This window comes from Schistocerca serialis, chromosome 5 (genome assembly GCF_023864345.2).
Source record: "Schistocerca serialis cubense isolate TAMUIC-IGC-003099 chromosome 5, iqSchSeri2.2, whole genome shotgun sequence".
Taxonomy (NCBI): Eukaryota; Metazoa; Arthropoda; class Insecta; order Orthoptera; family Acrididae; genus Schistocerca; species Schistocerca serialis.
In genome coordinates, this window is record NC_064642.1 from 378,323,107 (window position 1) to 378,345,754 (window position 22,648).

A 22,648-nucleotide genomic window follows, 5' to 3' on the forward strand; every position below is an offset into this window, starting at 1 on the left:
CTTCGTCCATACTTCAATGTCGACGCTATACAGTATGGCAGATAAAGCTTTGCATGCATTCGCTAATCCCAGACTCTTCCATCGTATTGTCACAGGGTACAGGGTGATCCACCACTACAAATCACTCTTTCCCAGTAATCCATTGTTCTGTGGTCTCGGTCTTAACACCACCTCAAGCATCACTTAGCAGTGACTACAGAAATGTGTGGCTTGTGAGGAGCTACTGTACCGTTGTATCACATTTTCTTTAACACCCTACGCACAGCGTTTGCCGCTGACAGTGCGAGTCCTTTCGCTGGTTCCACGCAATTTTTTCCACCATCCTCCGCAGTGCTCAACTGTACCTATCTGTCAGTACATGACGTGTGGTTAGCCTTGCCTTAGGTGTGGCTGTTGCTTCGCATTTCCAGTCTACAGTCGCGTCACCAACAGTCGATTTGGGCACGTTTCAATCCCCGACGTAAACAGAGGGTAGTTGTAAGTTTAACCTGTGTATCTGTGTGCATCTGTTTGTCACACCGTAGCACCCAAACGAGACGTCCGATTTTAATATAGGTTTTTTTTATTTGAAAGTTGGTTTAATCGGGATCGTTATAAATTATTAGCTACGTTTCATGAAAGTCTGTTCAGCCGCTTAAATTTTATCACCTAAATTAAGTGAAACCGATCTCCGCCATTGCTCTCGATATACGCCGTGTAATGCGTAAGGTGTACAGTCGTTGACAAAACGAGCAGGACCCCTCGCCTTTTCGTTATACTGATCCGCACAGCTTTAATGTCTGCAACACAGCATAATAGGCAAGACTACGAAGTGCTACCAACATACTATGCATAGGCGTGAAATTGACAAACCATCCGAAGTCTGTCAGACTGTTTTCAATCATGTGTAAGACTATATTAATGTTGATTAGTGTGTTAAACATAACACGTAAATATAAGATATAAATGAAAGAAGAAACACGTGGCAATTCACATCCAAGTATTAATGCCACCGCGTTTTAGAAGTGCCAGCATTCCCATTGCTAGCTAGCTTAAGAAACATTTCGGCTAATGAACATTTTCTGGCTGTGGTGAGTCTAATGGAGAATTCGAAACATTGTAGAATACGTTTGGCAGCTATGTAGCCGTTTATTTCCTGCGATAATGCAGAATTATCCTACTAAAATTAATCGCTAATAACAGTATTTTGTTATTTCGATAAACATCCCGTATTATTGTCACATAAGCGGTGACATAAAGGTAGAAAATTCATGTTTTTGAGTCCAGAAAGCTCTATGCAACAACAACTGCAGATCATTTTGCCATTTTCATTGGGAAATTGCCGGCTTATTCATGTCTGGGGTAATAATAGAGGACTGTTTGCCTGTGTTGTATACTAGTGAGAGCTGTTTGCTACTGCAAGGGAGGTCTGGTTTGTTTTCGGTTCTAATCTGGATGGAGGCAGATAGACTGTCAGTAAAGCAATTTTAAGAAATCCTCGCGCCCTCTATACGTTTTCTTGCTTCCTTTATTCTGTACCGGCGCCCTGTGAATGTCAATCTGAAACTCATGTAGAATTTAATACTTGTTACTGCCTACTTTTTCCGCTTCTGTCAATAACTGAAATGGCTTAAGTGCGGCACTGAATGACTTCTAACTGAATTTCGTTATGAATCTTCACGCATTGCTAAATTTGCACACTTTCATGGTAGGTCAGCAACGGTAATCCGAACGTTGACACAGACCGTTTCGCGGCCGGATGCGAATAATATTTTGCTAATTTGTAACGATCTGGAGTACTTTGTCTGACTAAAACAGTTATGTTATCTCGATAAGCTGAAATTCATTTTTATTGGTGCAGTTCATACTAATCAGCGTTTCTTCTTTCATTTATTTCTTACATTTACTTGTTGTCTTTAACACACTAATCAACATTAATGTAGTCTTACACATGACTGAAAACAGTCTGACAAAGTTCGGATAGTTTGTCAATTTCACGCCTGTGCATAGTTTATTGGTAGCACTTCGTCGCCTTACCTGTATAGTGTGTAGCAGACTTTAAATCTGTGCGGATCAGCATAACGAAAAGGCGAGGGGTCTCGCTCGTTTTGTCCACGAATGTACATCAAGTTATATACTACCAGATTGCAGATATCAAAAAAATCTAAATAAAAGTCCACGAGTCGTGTGTTAGTGTTTTACTGTTGACTAACAATGATGATTTTTGCCTTTTGAAGTGTACCTGGGTATCTGTCTGTGGCTTCGTAGTTCCCAAATGAAAGGTCCGATTTTAACACAGTTTTTTTTCTTTAATTTGAAAGCTGGTTTAATCGGAATAGTTCTTAGCTACGTTCCATGAAAGTCTGATCTGCCTTTTAAATTTCATCAGCTACATGAAGTAAAAACTTTTTCTGCCAAGGCGCACTCTTGGTATACGCTACGAAGCACATGAGAGCTACGTCAAGTTACGGTGTACCAGATCGCAGATCTCAAAATGATCTCAATAAAAGTCCGTGAAAACATACGTTACTGTTGGCCAGCAATGATGAGTTTTGGCTTTATAAGTCGCCCGTTTCAGCATCTACAGCGCAGAATCGTGACTGTGACTCAATTGTGAAAGATAAAGATATGGTTTCGCAGACATTTTGTAGTTCGTTTTGAGGTCTACATTTCAGTGGTAAATCAGATGAAGAAGTCATACGCAAAACAGCACATGCCCAACGAACTCAGTTTTGAGAAACAGGTTTCTTTAGTTATTTCGTTATTAAATGAACATAGACGTATGAATTTTTGGCGGTGTTAGAAATGACTCCCAGAAGGGTTGTGTGACTTCTTCTGTCAAAACATATAAATAACGAGGACATATATCATTTTGCAACTCCCCATATTTATTAGGAAAGATAACGACGCTTCGAAATAGAAAAGCAAAGATTCTGAGAAAAATACATTAAAACATTGTGTCAGTGCCCCAAACTTCATTGCCACTTCCTGTTTTATCTTTAGTAAGGTTTCCGTAATTCTTTGTCTGTACTTGATACGGTGCTCTACACTCGCCAGGGATACTGTTCATATACACTCCTGGAAATTGAAATAAGAACACCGTGAATTCATTGTCCCAGGAAGGGGAAACTTTATTGACACATTCCTGGGGTCAGATACATCACATGATCACACTGACAGAACCACAGGCACATAGACACAGGCAACAGAGCATGCACAATGTCGGCACTAGTACAGTGTATATCCACCTTTCGCAGCAATGCAGGCTGCTATTCTCCCATGGAGACGATCGTAGAGATGCTGGATGTAGTCCTGTGGAACGGCTTGCCATGCCATTTCCACCTGGCGCCTCAGTTGGACCAGCGTTCGTGCTGGACGTGCAGACCGCGTGAGACGACGCTTCATCCAGTCCCAAACATGCTCAATGGGGGACAGATCCGGAGATCTTGCTGGCCAGGGTAGTTGACTTACACCTTCTAGAGCACTTTGGGTGGCACGGGGTACATGCGGACGTGCATTGTCCTGTTGGAACCGCAAGTTCCCTTGCCGGTCTAGGAATGGTAGAACGATGGGTTCGATGACGGTTTGGATGTACCGTGCACTATTCAGTGTCCCCTCGACGATCACCAGTGGTGTACGGCCAGTGTAGGAGATCGCTCCCCACACCATGATGCCGGGTGTTGGCCCTGTGTGCCTCGGTCGTATGCAGTCCTGATTGTGGCGCTCACCTGCACGGCGCCAAACACGCATACGACCATCATTGGCACCAAGGCAGAAGCGACTCTCATCGCTGAAGACGACACGTCTCCATTCGTCCCTCCATTCACGCCTGTCGCGACACCACTGGAGGCGGGCTGCACGATGTTGGGGCGTGAGCCGAAGACGGCCTAACGGTGTGCGGGACCGAAGCCCAGCTTCATGGAGACGGTTGCGAATGGTAATCGCCGATACCCCAGGAGCAACAGTGTCCCTAATTTGCTGGGAAGTGGCGGTGCGGTCCCCTACGGCACTGCGGAGGATCCTACGGTCTTGGCGTGCATCCGTGCGTCGCTGCGGTCCGGTCCCAGGTCGACGGGCACGTGCACCTTCCGCCGACCACTGGCGACAACAGCGATGTACTGTGGAGACCTCACGCCCCACGTGTTGAGCAATTCGGCGGTACGTTCACCCGGCCTCCCGCATGCCCACTATACGCCCTCGCTCAAAGTCCGTCAACTGCACATACGGTTCACGTCCACGCTGTCGCGGCATGCCACCAGTGTTAAAGACTGCGATGGAGCTCCGTATGCCACGGCAAACTGGCTGACACTGACGGCGGCGGTGCACAAATGCTGCGCAGCTAGCGCCATTCGACGGCCAACACCGCGGTTTCTGGTGTGTCCGCTGTGCCGTGCGTGTGATCATTGCTTGTACAGCCCTCTCGCAGTGTCCGGAGCAAGTATGGTGGGTCTGACACACCGGTGTCAATGTGTTCTTTTTTCCATTTCCAGGAGTGTACTTCATCATGTCTCTCGCTTTTGGCACTTTCAGTGGTATTTCTTCCTTATAGGCATTATTAGGGCAGTTCTGGGGAAGTTCAATGTTCTTGAACTTGAAAACCTGAGTTTATATATTTCTGGCCATCGTTGATGTAGTCACATTAGTACCTGTATATTCTATTATTTGCTAAGAAGTTACAGCACACATTTTTCTGTCCTTGGAACTTCTATCAACAGTTTTGGGATCTCTCTCCAAAGAGTGTTTTGTAATCCCTGACCATATCTTCATTAATTGCAACCTAAGTAGCATTAGTTAAAGACGCTGTCTTTAAAATATCAGTTCACTGTTCTGCAGCGCACACAGTATCTTCTTTTTCTTTTTTCAAGGATGCCAAGAGACAAAAATCCCTGTGGCAAAGGAGGTATATGAATGCAGTGACGTGTGCTCTTCTGCCTCTGACTTCGTTTCGATAGGTATAGTAGCAAAACATCACAGGTCTCGAAAAAGTGATGTTTTGCAACTGCCTTAATTTTCTTCATACGAATTGCACCGCAAATAATGCGTACCTGTATAAAGAACGGTATTGTGATCTCAACTCCTTTTCAGTCAAAAATGGACTTGTGTGTTTTGAATTTGTCTTCTTCAAACGATTTTGCGCCGGCCGCTGTGACCGAGCGATTTTAGGCGCTTCAGTCTAGAACCGTGTGACCTCTACGGTCGCAGGTTCGAATCATGCTTCGGGCATGGATGTGTGATGTCCCTAGGTTAGTTAGGTTTAAGTAGTTCTAAGTTCTAGGGGACTTATGACCTCAGATGTTAAGTGCCATAGTGCTCAGAGCCATTTGAAACAAACGATTTTGCCTTAGTTGTTTAGACGGCCTAGTGCAAGAGAGCAATTGATTTAGAATTATCGCCACAGTTTGTTGTTTATCTGATCTAAATTAGCTAAATATATACTAAAACATAACATATATATACTATGTTTTAGTATATATGTATATATATATACGTACTAGAACATAGTGTATATATATATATATATATATATATATACACTATATATATATATATATATACAGGGTGTTTCAAAAATGACCGGTATATTTGAAACGGCAATAAAAACTAAACGAGCAGCAATAGAAATACACCGTTTGTTGCAATATGCTTGGGACAACAGTACATCAGGCAGACAATCTTTCGAAATTACAGTAGTTACAATTTTCAACAACAGATGGCGCTGCGGTCTGGGAAACTCTGTAGTACGATATTTTCCACATATCCACCATGCGTAGCAATAATATGGCGTAGTCTCTGTATGAAATTACCCGAAACCTTTGACAACGTGTCTGGCGGAATGGCTTCACATGCAGATGAGATGTACTGCTTCAGCTGTTCAATTGTTTCTGGATTCTGGCGGTACACCTGGTCTTTCAAGTGTCCCCACAGAAAGAAGTCACAGGGGTTCATGTCTGGCGAATAGGGAGGCCAATCCACGCCGCCTCCTGTATGTTTCGGATAGCCCAAAGCAATCACACGATCATCGAAATATTCATTCAGGAAATTAAAGACGTCGGCCGTGCGATGTGGCCGGGCACCATCTTGCACAAACCACGAGGTGTTCGCAGTGTCGTCTAAGGCAGTTTGTACCGCCACAAATTCACGAAGACTGTTCACATAGCGTGATGCAGTAATCGTTTCGGATCTGAAAAATGGGCCAATGATTCCTTTGGAAGAAATGGCGGCCCACACCAGTACTTTTTGAGGATGCAGGGACGATGGGACTGCAACATGGGGCTTTTCGGTTCCCCATATGCGCCAGTTCTGTTTATTGACGAAGCCGTCCAGGTAAAAATAAGCTTCGTCAGTAAACCAAATGCTGCCCACATGCATATCATCGTCATCACTCCTGTACACTATATCGTTAGCGAATGTCTCTCGTGCAGCAATGGTAGCGGCGCTGAGGGGTTGCCGCGTTTGAATTTTGTATGGATAGAGGTGTAAACTCTGGCGCATGAGACGATACGTGGACGTTGGCGTCATTTGGACCGCAGCTGCAACACGGCGAACGGAAACCCGAGGCCGCTGTTGGATCACCTGCTGCACTAGCTGCCCGTTGCCCTCTGTGGTTGCCGTACGCGGTCGCCCTACCTTTCCAGCACGTTCATCCATCACGTTCCCAGTCCGTTGAAATTTTTCAAACAGATCCTTTATTGTATCGCTTTTCGGTCCTTTGGTTACATTAAACCTCCGTTGAAAACTTCGTCTTGTTGCAACAACACTGTGTTCTAGGCGGTGGAATTCCTACACCAGAAAAATCCTCTGTTCTAAGGAATAAACCATGTTGTCTACAGCACACTTGCACGTTGTGAACAGCACACGCTTACAGCAGAAAGACGACGTACAGAATGGCGCACCCACAGACTGCGTTGTCTTCTATATCTTTCACATCACTTGCAGCGCCATCTGTTGTTGAAAATTGTAACTACTATAATTTCGAAAGTTTGTCCGCCTGAAAATGTACTGTTGTCCCAAGCATATTGCAACAAACGGTGTATTTCTATCGCTGCTCGTTTAGTTTTTATTGCCGTTTCAAATACACCGGTCATTTTTGAAACACCCTGTATATACGGCAGAGTCCCGCCAATCCGAACCCTGGTAATCCGAACGATCGTTAATCCGAACATGAAAAATGTTAGTCTATGTATGGATAAGTGTGCGGTACTGCTGTATATACACACTATTTTAATTTACACAGTACAGTAAACATGTATTAGAAAAACTGGCGAGCAAACATTAGGTTTAAACAATGCATAACAATAAAGAACAGCTGTCAAACTTACTAAAATACAGCGGACAGAATGTTCAAATGTGTGTGAAATCTTATGGGACTTACTGCTAAGGTCATCAGTCCCTAAGCTTACACACTACTTAAACTAAATTATCCTACGGACAAACCCACTCACCCATGCCCGAGGGAGGACTCGAACCTCCGCCGGGACCAGCAGCACTACAGCCGACATTTTGTCCCTACTTTTTAGATAACAAAACCTCAGTCATTGTTTTTGGCGTAATTAAGACAGCCTGTTATATGACGAACAGTTGCGCCATCTTCTCATATACAACAAATCAGCAGGTGTAGCAGTGGGCTGTTGCTCCAGATAACGTAGCGCGAGGTCAGGGGCTTCTGCTGCCTCACTGTGTGGCACCAGCTCTCCATTGTCACTTTTAGGCTCATTGTCACTTCAGTCACAGCAGTCCACTTCTTGCTGGTCTTGAGTCACAGCAGCAACCAAACCAGTGTCAGTAAGGCTCTCCAAATATGCCCCATTCACTGCCATCCACTCATCTACGTCTCCTTCACTAGCTTCTTCACATTCAGGGATTGCCTGTATCATTTGTAGTAGATTTTCCTCTTCATTTTCAACTAGGTTGTCCTGAAATTCAAGAGATGTCCACGGTTTCTCTACGATTTTCTCAGAGTATTTTCCGAAATATTCTGCCATGGCTCAGCGGCCCATTAAACAACATCATTCCATTGGTCTTTTTTATTTTGTTCACTGAAGGAATGCTATCATCTTGGATCAACATTCTTAACAATTGTTTTCTGTAAATCAGTTTTAATGTTTGCAGTACGCCCTGGTCCATCGGCTGTAGAAGTGCTGTAACATTCGGCGGCTAAAACTTCGCCACAATTTCTCCATCACGTAATTTCTCAGTGCTGGGGTGAGATGACGCGGTATCAATCAAAAGGATTGCAAGGGGACAAATGATTTTCCATAGAAAACCGTCGAACAGAGGGAACAAACTGGCCGTGAAACCATTCTTTGGACAGCTTACCATCCATCCAGCCATGCTTTTTTTCTGGTTGCGATAATATACGGTCAGGGATTTCATGTTGTGCACGCTAATAAAATAACACGATTTCTGCACATTTTAAAACCAGGAGCACGGTCTTCTGCTTCTGATGCCAATAACCTAAATTGGAGCGATCACATAGATAATGTTATGGGTACATCAAACCAAAGACTGTGATTCATTGGCAGAACACTTAGAAGGTGCAACAGGTCTACTAAAGAGACTGCTTACACAACGCTTGTCCTCCCTATTCTGGAGTATTGCTGTGCGGTGTGGGATCCGCATCAGGTGGGACTGACGGATGACATCGATAAAGTACAAAGAAGGGCAGCTCGTTTTGAATTATCGCGAAATAGGGGAGATAGTGTCACAGACATGATACATGAATTAGAAAGGCAATAAGTAAAACAAAGTGAACTTCTCATGAAATTTCAATCACCAGTTTCCTCCTCCGACTGCGAAAACATTCTGTTGGCACCCACATACATAGGGATAAATGATCATCACGATAAAATAAGAGAAATCAGGGGTCGCACAGAAAAATTTAAGTGCTCGTTTTTCCCGCGTGCCATTCGAGAGTCGAACGGTAGAGAGACAGCTTGAAGGTGGTTCATTGAACCCTCTGCCAGGCACTTTATTGTGATTAGCAGGGTAATCAATCAGGTGTAGATGTAGATGCAAGCTTTTTGTTGGCAATGCCCTAAAATTAAGGCCAGTTTCTCTCGTTAGCGTTACAAATTTGTTGGGAAGAATACTTTCCCTCTCTTATCATTTTTCAAACTCACCCAAGTATTTCTTCAGTGCATGCCGGTCAGAAGAAAGCTTCTCTCCAGTAATCGTTAGCTGATGGATTGCATGATGTTTTTTGAATCTGTCCAACCAACCTGTACTCGCACTAACTTGTTCAGGTAAACAGCTTCTCCTCAACCAGTGCTCCACTCAAAGGAGTTCCCCTTTCTCTTTCCTGCGTAAACCAAAGGAAAAGAGCTTCATCCACTTTATCGTACCGGGACTGATTCAAAGTATGCCGAATTTCGAGTGCTTTTTCCCGAAGACGTTGCACAGGACCGTTCAAGCTTCACTCGGTTCTTCTTCCAATTTCAAATGGTTGCTTTACCAACACCCAGTTCCGTTGCCAGTTTAGATACATTCTCACCATTGTCTAACCGTTTCAAAGCATTCATTTTATCTTTGAGAGTTAACGTTGTACGTTTCCGTTTACTCTTGACGAAAATACGTGCAGCACTACACCTGAACGAATATAGTAAAACTGTTACGCGTGCCAGCGATCGATAACTAACATAACCAAGCGCTTTGTAAGCCAACTCGCAGTTCACTGACAGCAGACACTACAAATGTCTCAACAACGCAGAACAACAGGGGCAGGGAGTGAGAGTGAGCCATTGTTCCCACACTTGTTCCCACTTGTTACCATGGTGTACATACTTATCGGTATACTTCTAGAAACTCGTCACTGTAATCCGAACAAGGTCCGGTCCTAATTAGTTCGGATTAAAGAGAATTTGGGAAGAAAGAAGAAGAAGTCATGACTACTCAAGTTCAATCGCTGTCTGAAAAGGGAATAATCTATACGTGTGTGTGTGTGTGTAAGTGTGTGAAATTAAAAAAGAATCACGTAAATCGCTTAAGTGAAAAAGATCTTCAGTCGAAATTTCGTGTTTCGTCCCGAAAAGTGTTTGTGTGAATGTGGGGACAGAGCGCCGATCGTCTCGTGTCTGCTAGTAAAATATTAAGTTTAAAAAGCGCCAGATAAAACTTAACAAAAATTTAAAAAAAGACATGACTCAAAAACCTCCAAAAATTAAAAAAAATTGTGTATTGCTCCTTTAAGTTTAATGTAAGTAGCAGTACTTTGATCAAAGAGTCGTCCCATCGGGGGACCGCTAAGTAAATATAATAAAAACAGAATACATCTAAAAATGATAAAGTGCGAAATTTAAATACAAGTCAGCTAGCTAGGCAACATATCAGAGCATTGAGTCTAAGTCTTAATTAAGGTATTTCGAAAAATTCGCAATATAAGACACAACCGTCAACGACGCCTGCCCTCACGCGACTGCCCGTTCGGGTCGCTTCACTTGGCCACGCCCCGCGCGCCGCATACCACGTACCACAAGACTCATGCTGGCTGTTTAATAAGGCGTCAGCCAGTACGCTACCATCAGAGCGCTGCAAGACATAGGCCTCGTAAGATAGGTCAATGCGTGAAACTAAGTACGAACGCAATTATGTAGAAATAATGATATAAAATAAATAGCTAACTCTATTCTGTAACAATTTTAGGCTAATTAAAGACGGATTGCTTCCCATATTTTATATAATAAGTAATTATAGCGTCGCTATTTTAGGTGTGGATGCGGGACGCGCTGTCCTGGAAGAGATGATGCCAAACAGAAGAGACTTGCACCAAACAACAATGAAACTGTGGCGTTCCAGAAAGGGTAGTTGCTGTTCTTCTTTTTTATTTATTTACTTAGCGGCTACCGACGCTATGACGCTTGGTTCAAATGGTTCTGAGCACTAGCGGACTTAACATCTGAGGTCATCAGTCCCCTAGAACTTAGAACTACTTAAACCTAACTAACCTAAGGACATCACACACATCCATGCCCGAGGCAGGATCCGAACCTGCGACCGTAGCGGTCGCGCGTTCCAGACTGAAGCGCCCAGAACCCTCAGCCACAACGGCCGGCTATGACGCTTGGATCAAAATATTAATACTTATATTAACTTAGAGGGACAGTAGATATTTTTTTTTTTTACTTTCTGGAGGGTTTATCTGTCTTTTTTTAATTTTTAGTTTAAGTTTTCAGAGCTGTTTAACCCTGGAATGCTACCCAAGAGTCGGCCGGTGTGGCCGTGCGGTTCTAAGCGCTTCAGTTTGGAACCGCGTGACCGCTACGGTCGCAGGTTCGAATCCTGCCTCGGGCATGGATGTGTGTGATGTCCTTAGGTTAGTTAGGTTTAATTAGTTCTAAGTTCTAGGGGACTGATGACCTTAGAAGTTAAGTCCCATAGTGCTCAGAGCCATTTGAACCATTTGCTACCCAAGAATTTTTGACGATCACTGCTACCTATTCGTCGATTCGATGAACACCACCACTTTTCATGTGTATAATCAACAATATCAGCAGTTTACGTAGATTTGAGCCATGGAATGTATGTAATATTCGTTTACAATCAATAACATATTAAAATTTCAAAATAAGTAGGGTTCAAACGAGGACTAGTATGGGAATATAGGTAAAGAACTATAGCAGAAGTAGGTTTGGTTCTATGTTTATTAATGTAAGAGCAAACAATTAAATTCCTTCTGTCTTTTGGGCAACAATCACTTGAAAATGTGTAAGTAAAGAACAATATAACTATGTAACAATAATCATTACAATAGATTCCACTGTAACAATCAGAGTAATACTTTAAGAATAAAGGTAACACATTCCTATATCATGCATGTTCGTAAACTGAAGAGTAGTAAATAAAGTAAATAAAGTGCGAAGGTTACGTAGACTACTAATCACTCGAAGCATAGCTGATCGCGCACGACGCTATGCAGCGGTAGCGTGGCTCAGTACAGTAAACATCCATGCATGTCAGTCGCATCGACGAAAGGTACCATTCCAGGGTTAAATGTCCCTTACTTATTCGTTTCATTGGTGAGATCCAATGACGAATTCACGTTCGAAGTTACTGAACTCTCGTAATCGACTTGTTGTCTCTACTAACAACACAATACGCGCCTCCTCTTATACTGGGAACCCAGCTCTATTGACATGTAATGGTCGTTTCCACGTCACGTACTCGTGTGCGGACACCTATGATCAGATGATGTACTCTCTCCACAGCTGCATCGTAGGGACCCCCGTGCGGTTTATTGTTGGTTATCACTTGTTACCGGTATTCACTTCTATATTCATCGATATGATGGTCAACTGTGGCCCTGAAAAGGACCAAGATGATGTTTCTGGTGTGAAAGGATCAGCCGCCAGAGAAACCTGACGCCCAGGGTACGCCCGATTGCAAGTCTTATCTTGGCTCCACTTCTCTTCAACACGTATACCAACGATCAGCCATTGACCCCAGGCACAAGGATATTCTTATATGCAGGTGACCTAGCCCTTGCTACGCAGAGCTGATGCTTTGAAATAGTGGAAAGAAACCTGTCAACAGCACTTAGGACACTGTCAAGCTACTACAATCGGAACCAACTCAGACCAAACCCTTCGAAGACACAAGTGTGTGCCTTTCATTTAAGGAACAGGGAAGCTAATCGTGAGCTACATATTCCATGGTCAGGCATCCAACTCCAGCATCATCACGCACCTAAATACTTGAGAGTCACTCTCGATAGAACTCTGACATTCAAAACACACTGCAAGAACACCAAAATGAAAATCTCCGCTCGAAACAACCTAATTGGCAAACTAGCGGGGACACAGTGTGGATCACATTCACAAACTACCCGCTGTTCTGCAATGGCACTGTGCTTTTCTACTCCTGAATATGCTTCTCCAGTCTGGTACAGGTCATCTCATGCCAGACAAGTAGACATTGCTCTAAACGAAACCTGCAGGTTGATCACAGGCTGCTTAAGACCTACCCCAAATGATAAGATCCACTGTCTGGCTGGAATAGCACCACCATGGAGGTCAGCAACTGGAAGCAGCTAATTCCACAAATTATCTTGGAGGACGCATTAGAAGTGATTTAAAATGGAATGATCATATAAAGTTGATCGCTGGTAGAGCAGATGCCAGACTGAGATTCATTGGAAAAATCCTAAGGAAGTGCAATTCGAAAACAAAGGAAGTAGGTTACACTACGCTTGTTCGCCCACTGCTTGAATACTGCTCAGCAGTGTGGGATCCGTACCAGATAGGGTTGATTGAAGAGATAGAGAAGATCCAACGGAGAGCAGCGCGCTTCGTTACAGGATCATTTAGTATTCGCGAAAGCGTTACGGAGTTGACAGATAAACTTCAGTGGAAGACTCTGCAGGAGAGACGCTCAGTAGCTCGGTACGGGCTTTTGTTGAAGTTTCGAGAACATATCTTCACCGAAGAGTCAAGCAGTAAATTGCTCCCTCCTACGTATATCTCGCGGAGAGACCATGAGGATAAAATCAGAGAGTTTAGAGCCCACACAGAAGCATACCGACAATCCTTCTTTCAACGAACGATGCGGGACTGGAATGGAAGGGAGAACCGATAGAGGTACTCAAGGTACCCTCCTCCACACACCGTCAGGTGGCTTGCGAAGTATGGATCTAGATGTAGATGTAGATGGATACGCAGAACAGTGGCTGCCAACTAGGAGAGACTGAAAGTGGAACAGGACAGTGCCCATCCACTGCACGGACATAATCCACCACAGCAACGGCTGAGATCGCGAAAGAGCTTCCCGAAAACATCCGACAATCTCACCATTTCACCAGAGAAGGCAAGGCTGGAGTCATGGAAGAAGTCGACGCCTCACCTGCAGACGCCAGAAGCTGAAGATCTACCACCTGGACACAACGAGACCTGGCTGGTGTGGAAATCTTTAATCAGATTACGATCAGGAGTTGGACGATCCAGAGACAACCAGAAGAGATGGGGCTTCATAACAGGAGATACGTCCTGTGATTGTGGACAAGAACAAACCACAAGCCACATGCTCCAGTGCCTTTTGTGCCCTACATCCTGCACGAAGATTGATCCCCGGCAAGCCACTCCGAGCGCCTTGGAGGTTGCAAAGTACTGGGCACATGTAATATAAATACGTGTATGCAGGGTGTTACAAAAAGGTACGGCCAAACTTTCGGGAAACATTCTCCACACACAAAGAAAGAAAATATGTTATGTGGACATGTGTCCGGAAACACTTACTTTCCATGTTAGAGCTCATTTTATTACTTCTCTTCAAATCACATTAATCATGGAATGGAAACACACAGCAACAGAACGTACCAGCGTGACTTCAAACACTTTGTTACAGGAAATGTTCAAAATGTCCTCCGTTAGCGAGGATACATGCATCCACCCTCCGTCGCATGGAATCCCTGATGTGCTGATGCAGCCCTGGAGAATGGCGTATCGTATCACAGCCGTCCACAATACGAGCACGAAGAATCTCTACATTTGGTACCGGGGTTGCGTAGACAAGAGCTTTCAAATGCCCCCATAAATGAAATTCAAGAGGGTTGAGGTCAGGAGAGCGTGGAGGCCATGGAATTGGTCCGCCTCTACCAATCCATCGGTCACCGAATCTGTTGTTGAGAAGCGTACGAACACTTCGACTGAAATGTGCAGGAGCTCCATCGTGCATGAATCACATGTTGTGTCGTACTTGTAAAGGCACATGTTCTAGCAGCACAGGTAGAGTATCCCGTATGAGATCATGATAACGTGCTCCATTGAGCGTAGGTGGAAGAACATGAGGCCCACTCAAGACATCACCAACAATGCCTGCCCAAACGTTCTCAGAAAATCTGTGTTGATGACGTGATTGCACAACTGCGTGTGGATTCTCGTCAGCACACACATGTTGATTGTGAAAATGTACAATTTGATCACGTTGGAACGAAGCCTCATCCGTAAAGAGAACATTTGCACTGAAATGAGGATTGACACATTGATGGATGAACCATTCGCAGAAGTGTACCCGTGGAGGGCAGTCAGCTGCTGATAGTGCCTGCACACGCTGTACATGGTACGGAAACAACTGGTTCTCCCATAGCACTCTCCATACAGTGACGTGGTCAACGTTACCTTGTACAGCAGCAACTTCTCTGACGCTGACGTTAGGGTTATCGTCAACTGCACGAAGAATTGCCTCGTCCATTGCAGGTGTCCTCGTCGTTCTAGGTCTTCCCCAGTCGCGAGTCATAGGCTGGAATGTTCCGTGCTCCCTAAGACGCCGATCAATTGCTTCGAACGTCTTCCTGTCGGGACATCTTCGTTCTGGAAATCTGTCTCGATACAAACTTACCGCGCCACGGCTATTGCCCCGTGCTAATCCATACATCAAATGGGCATCTGCCAACTCCGCATTTGTAAACATTGCACTGACTGCAAAACCACGTTCGTGATGAATACTAACCTGTTGATGCTACGTAGTGATGTGCTTGATGCTAGTACTGTAGAGCAATGAGTTGCATGTCAACACAAGTACCGAAGTCAACATTACCTTCCTTCAATTGGGCCAACTGGCGGTGAATCGAGGAAGTACAGTACATACTGACGAAACTAAAATGAGCTCTAACATGGAAATTAAGTGTTTCCCGACACATGTCCACATAACATCTTTTCTTTATTTGTGAGTGAGGAACGTTTTCTGAAAGTTTGACCGTACCTTTTTGTAACACCCTGTATATATGCACATATTTATTGATGTGTATGGCTATTGTAAATTTGTGTGTTTCTGATTCAAGAATAAAAGGTATTCACTTCGCACGCCCTTTGCGTTTGATTTCATTTTGCCCGTTTTTTCTGGGTGTTGTAGTTTCCAACGTAGCTGAGGAGCCGCCTGTCCAGCAGGTGTGTAAGCGTGAGCCGGACGAGCGGGCAGACGGCAGACTGGCCACGCTCTGTGCCCGGATGCGACCGCGACACCTGCTCCTCCTCCTGCGGGGCGGCGCGCAGCCTCCGGGGCCGCCCTTCGCGCCCTTGGCGTCCCTTTGCCTCGCTTCCCTTTCGTTCCCTTCAGGTCCCCCGCTCCCCCCGGTAGGGCAAATATTGACTGCGCGCCTCGCGCCTCTGCTCAGCGCTGGCAGCCGCGGTGAGCCGCGCAGTCGATAACGGGACCCGCCGCCTGCCAGAGAGAACTCGCAGCGGTCGCCTGAGTAGCGGACTACAGCGCGTTTCAGGGCGCCCGCCCGCTAATCATTTCCTCACTCGGTCAACACGCAGGCGATCCAGTGCACTGCCGTACATTCAAATAACCTGTCGCTTTCATTTGAACAAGGTCAAGAAATGGCAACCATCAACTGGTAGGAGCACACCACAGAACTGCTGAAGCGTCTTAACAAATCTCTATTTTCAATGCGAATTGTGTCAGACATAGAGGATATAAAATTAAAATGCTGGAATACTATGCTTACTTTCATTCCATAATGTCATATGGGATTATTTTTTGGGGCAATTCATCAAGCCGAGCTAAAGTTTTCTGGGCACAAAAACGTGCCGTAAGAGTTATATGTGGTGTGAACTCAAGAACATCTTGCAGAAGCCTGTTTAGGGAACTAGGGATACTAACTACTGCTTCCCAATATATTTATTCCTTAATGAAATTTGTCATTAAAAATATATCACTTTTTCTAAACAACAGCTCATCTTCATGGAATCATTACTAGAAATAAGAATAATCTTCACAAGGATTTAAATTCACTGTCTTGTACAAAAAGGTGTGCATTATTCAGGAACACACATTTTCAATAACTTGCCAGTAGCCATAAAAACCTTAAAAACCAATGAAATTCAGTTTGAGAGAAGCCTAAGGGATTATTGGTGGCCAACTCCTTCTACTCCATTGATGAATTTTTCAGTAGAACCAACTGATTTGTGTGTATACAATATAACTTCTACACAATTTCAGTGCAGTAATGTGTTCATTGTAAATAAGTGTGTTTGTGTGTGTGTGTGTGCGTGTGTGTGTGTGTGTGTGTGTGTGTGTGTGTAAGTACAATCTAACTTCTGCACCAGTTCAGTGCAGTAATGTGTTCATTGTAAATAAGTATTTAGTAGTTGTATTACACGCTTAATACCTTATAAATAAAATTTAAAAAATATTTTAAATTCAATAAACTAGTATTTGTAAAATGATTCTTTCATATAGCGTTCATTAAAAAATTACGACCATGCCACTTGGGACCTGTAGAGTGGTACATTAGCTTATTTGTTTGAGTTGTAAATATTTGTGATGAATTGTTGTTTTTCTGACATGTTCTACATTCTGGAGGACCTCCTCACTACGGATCAATTGGAATGAAAGTAAATCTAATCTAATCTCTAATCAAATCTAATCGATTCCGAAAACTTTAGTGCAGGTGGATGTCATGCTGTCTAATCTGAACATAAGCTAATTAGTCACATAACTTAATAAGGTATCCTCTAAAATCATGAATTAGGTATTCAATGAGTACAAAGTGAGACAAGAATCAAAATGTATTTTATTTTATTGCGTTAAGGCGGGTAGGACGTCAAACGGGCCGACTTGGAGCAGGAGATGCACCACAGGACATTTCAATTTCCAGTGTCTATACTTTTACAAAGAAATTCATAAAACTTTGTCAGCATGACCAGGAAGGATTCAGAATTCACACTCATAGCACTGGAAGTTCCAAACATAAAGAAGTAATTTTTTTATGTGTGAAATTTCATCATTTTTTTCATTTACTAATGGCAGCACTTGTTGCTATAGGTACACTTTTCTTCATAAGTAAGAGAGATTCTTCCATGAATTTTGCACAGCATACAAACCATACTTAAAGGTGTATGAAACTCTAAAATTTTCCAAATCTATTAAAAAATCTGATAAAAATTCAGGTCATTAACTATAAAATTTGTGTTTTTTCTAGACATGAAGTTTAAAATATAACAGTTCACTCGCTTTTTCATTAATTAAATAAACTCTAGAGTTTCATACTTCTGTGAGTATGGTACGTATGCTGTGCAAAATTCATCGAAGAATCTCTCTAACTTATGAAGAAAAGTGTACCTATAGCAACAAATGCAGCCTTTAGTAAGTGAAAAAAATGATGAAATTTCGCACGCTAAAAAAATTATTTTGCTATGTTTTCGAACTTCCGCTGAAATGGGTGTGAATCCTGAATCCTTCCTGGTGATGCTGACAAAGTTTTATGAGTTTATTTGTAAAAGTATAGACTCTGGAAATTAAAATGTCCTGAGATACCTCTCCTGCTCCAAGTCGGCCTGTTTGATGTCCTACCTCCGTTAAATTGAGTCACAAATAACCTGACAAGCAATTTGATTTCTAATGTACACGCTAAAGGACTCACCACAAGGGTGTCATACGAATGAGAGTAACATCGGTAGATGTTATGTACATGTATAGACAAACAAATGATTACAAAGTCAGAAAAACTGGATTATTTATTCAAAGGAAAGAGGTTCACAAATTGAGCAAGTCAGCACCGTGTTGGTCCACCTGTGGTCCTTATGAAATCAGTTATCGGCTTGACAGAGTTGTTCGAATTCTTCCTGAGACACATCGTGCCAAATTCTATTCAAACGGCGGGTTCTGTTGTCAAAATCCCGCGCTAGTTGAGGGCCCTGCCCGTAATGCTCCAAACGTTCCCAATTCAGGAGAGATCCAGCGACCTCGTTGGCCTAGATGGAGTTTGACAAGCACGGTGACAAGTAGTACAAACCCTCGTCGTATGTGATGCGGATTATCTTGCTGAAATGTAAGCCCTGCACGGTTTATCATGACGGGCAACAAAACGGGGTGTGGAACATTGCCGACGTGTGGTGTAAGGGTGCCGTGAAAGACAACTAAAGGAATCCTCTCATGAAGAGGAAAGCCACCCCAGATCATCACTCTGGGATGTCGGTCCGTATTGTGGTCAACAGTCAGGTTAATGTCTGACCGCTGTCTGGGGCGTCTCTAGAGATCTTTTACCTGATCATTGTGGCCCATTTCGAACCGGGACATATTTCTCCTCCACCAATGAAATTCCAGGCCGTAGACTTGTCTGGATCTGTCGGGCGTGGTCAGCGCTTGGATGGGTGACCATCCAGGCCGCCATGCGCTATTGCCATTTTTCAGTGTGCACTCAGCCTCGTGATGCCAATTTAGGAGCTACTCGACCGAATAGTAGCGGCTTCTGTCTTACGACCGGGAGAGCGGTGGGCTGACCCCACACCCCTCCTCTCCGCATCCTCCACCGAGGATGACACGGCGGTCGGATGGTCCCGGTAGGCCACTCGTGGACTGAAGACGGAGTGCTTTTAGAGACTTGTCTGGAGACGTCCTGGATGGCAGTGGGATTCCAGCCTGGCTCTCGTCCCCAGTACAGCCTGACAACCAGGGCCGATGGTTTGGGGTGCCATTTCATTTCATTGCAGGACACCTTTGGTTGTCATCCGGTGCACCCTCACAGCATAGCGGTACTTCAACGATATTTTACCCCCCGATTTGTTCCTCTTCATGGCAAGCCATTCTCGGCTTACGTTTCAGCAAGATAACGCCCACCCCCAGAAGGCAACAGCTTCTACTGCTTGTCTTCGTGCTTGCCAAACCCTTTGTCAGCATGGCCGCCACATTACTACCCAGTTGAGAGTGTCAGGAGCCTTGTGAGCAGCATCTCTAACCTGCTCGCGATTTTGACGATCTAAGGCGTCACATTGGGCGGAATTTGGTCGATTGTCCTCAAGAGGACTTTCAACTATGCTGTCAATCAGTGCCAAGCCATGTAACTGTTTGCATAAGGGCCAGAGGTGGACCAACTCGTTGTTGACTTACCTAATTTGCGAAGTTCTTTCTCTTCAATAAATCAATCAATTTTCCTGAACTTGTACTAATTGGTTTGTCTGTACACGTACATCACATCTGCCGAGTTACGTCCCATTTGAATAATTCCTTTGTGGTGCGCCGCTTTTCTTTTTTTGTTCTTGTCTTACAGTATAAAATCTTGCCACGTCTGACTGTAGTGTCTGAGGTAAGATTCCAATATTAGTTTAAAGAAATTAAACAACTGGAGTCGCAATATTCTACAATGATTGTCGTGATGTTAGTATAAAAGGCAGGTAGTGCTATTGAAGGGAATGTTTTGCATCTATGGCCGGAGTTGGAGGAAAATCGATCATCTGAATCTGAAAGTAAGACTTCAGAGTGAACGTCGAGGTTATTGAAACTCTATTAAAATGAATTTACTCTTCCTGCAGAACACCTCGCTCTCATGGCTCGATCTCACTGAGTCGACTTGTAGTTGGAAGCTGAAGCGGCTGCAGAATCAGTGATTGGCGGTGCACCAACTATCGTCGCCCGCAGCTATGGCCGAGTCATTACGAAATCTTTGTAAGTCCTTCAGCTCATCTTCTCGGATGCTGCAACGTTGCAGCCAGGCGGGGTACAAATCTGACGGTGAAGACTCCTGGAGCTGAAGTCGAAGGTTCTAATGCCGAAAATAGAATGAATTTATAGCGACTGATTCTTAAAAGGAAAACTCATATTTCTGATTTTCCGTTCTTTACTGTGCTTGGAATGGCTGGGCTACAGATAGTTTGATCGCCGGCCAGTAAAAAGATTCCTTATAAGATGCTTGTCCCCACTCCTGAGTTTTTTTTCTGGGGTTTAACCGGAATGCACCTACTACCATTTAGTGCTGAGGAAAGACATCTCTGTCTGTCTGTCTGTCTGTCTAGCTCTACCTCTTTCTGTAACCAGTAACTTGGAACCTCGGCAGCAAAGTCGAGTTTCTCTCTCTAAATTCCAGTTTGTTTAGACTAGCCAATCTTGGCAGGTCTTATATTGTACAAACGTTTCGCTTTTGACCATCTCAATTTCGGTGGTGTCCCGCGCTAACAAAGAGATCCGAAACGCTGGGCGCTCACTCCATTTTCTAGACGTTATCTGTGGCATCCAGTACATCGCAAAGAAACACAACTTTCTACGTTTTGTTCACAATAGTGTGTTTGCTGTACATTGCTAAAAACAGCATTCCACCTCTTTCCATCTTCGCTGCTGGAGGCCCTACGCTACGGGATGTAATATGGAGAATCTTGATGCATATAGTTCACTCTGAAAGGTAGTGCCTTACAAAACAACTGTTCAAACTATTCCTGGGTATTACTAATCAGAGTCAGACCCTTATGTTGGGTTAGTGGCAGATACTGAGAAGAGTGTAGCATTTCTGCACCGGCTCATTTATTAAGTGCAAGAGGGTTAAAGAGCTGCTCAGCAAACTCTAGTTGGAGACACTGAAAGAGAGGCATTTTGCATCATGGGGCAGTGCAAATAACAGACATATCTATGTTGCCTGAGGGGTGCCCAATGTCCAGTCAGTGGCATTGATCTGTGACGCGTCCATTCTTCTGGGAAGTCCCTCTGGGGTGGTCCCTCTATCCATAGCTTAAGACACAGAGCGCAGAAGTAAGTATGTGGGGCCCTTCCCGTGGCAAAGGACCAAAGGGCATGTGCTTCAACCGCACCCCTTGAGTACCTACAAGGGTCCAAGAACCAGCTATAAGTGATGAAAGTGGAAATGTACTACAACCATTCAGGTATTGCTCCAGTAGTAATCATGAGGACAAATCACACTACTTACACGGCTGGTCCCGGAGGAGGTTCGAGTCCTCCCTCGGGCATGGGTGTGTGTGTTTGTCCTTAGGATAATTTAGGTTAAGTAGTGTGTAAGCTTAGGGACTGATGACCTTAACAGTTAAGTCACATAAGATTTCACACACACACACAAGCGCACACACACACACACACACACACACACACACACACACACACACACACACACACACTACTTACAGCATGCACAGAGGTGTCAAGCAATTACTCTCCCAGCGCTCACACGCGAATGGAAGAGTAATGAGCCATAGTAAGTGATAAAAGGTGAAATACCCTCTGTCAAGCGTTTCACAGTAGTTTGCAGATAATAGTTGTAGGTACAGGTGTAATGATAACACAGGGAGCGTTGTAGTAATGTAATCGTTTGCAAGAGATATTAATGATTTAGTGAATAACATTGGAGGGCACATTTCAGCGGTGCTGGAGGGTATGTGTGACTTAATTTGATGTGGTGTGCTATGACTGAAAAGAAAACCTAATAGTCACACTCCAGCTGGGTAGGCATGCACTGTAGAAAATTCGATAATCTGTTTGGGTTCGGTTACATATCGTTGCCTTTTGGCCCAACTACACAAAATCCATGTGGCATATAGAATAGTTTATCAGATAACTAAGCAACTACGCAGCTTACACATTTGGAAAATTAATGAAATAATTATAAAATAAAATGTACCCCAATGCATAAATAATGCTGGCCAAATGCACCGAATTGTATATTAACTTCGAGAAATTATTTGAAGTAAAGAAACTCCAATGAAGTCATGTATGAACTGTGGCCAGACAAATTATGAACAAGAGTGTTTCAATTACTTATGAAACTAACAAAACAATGATTAGCAAGAAGAGCTATGGGTACTTATCATTAAACTTCGTACCGCAGGAAAGTCACTACTGTAATCACCAGTTACGTATGAAAAAGTTCTGTACACACTAACAAATATGAAATCGAAATCTGTTACTAATAAAGGTACTACCTTTCACACATTGAGACTTTAAAGGTTCAGTGCAACGAATA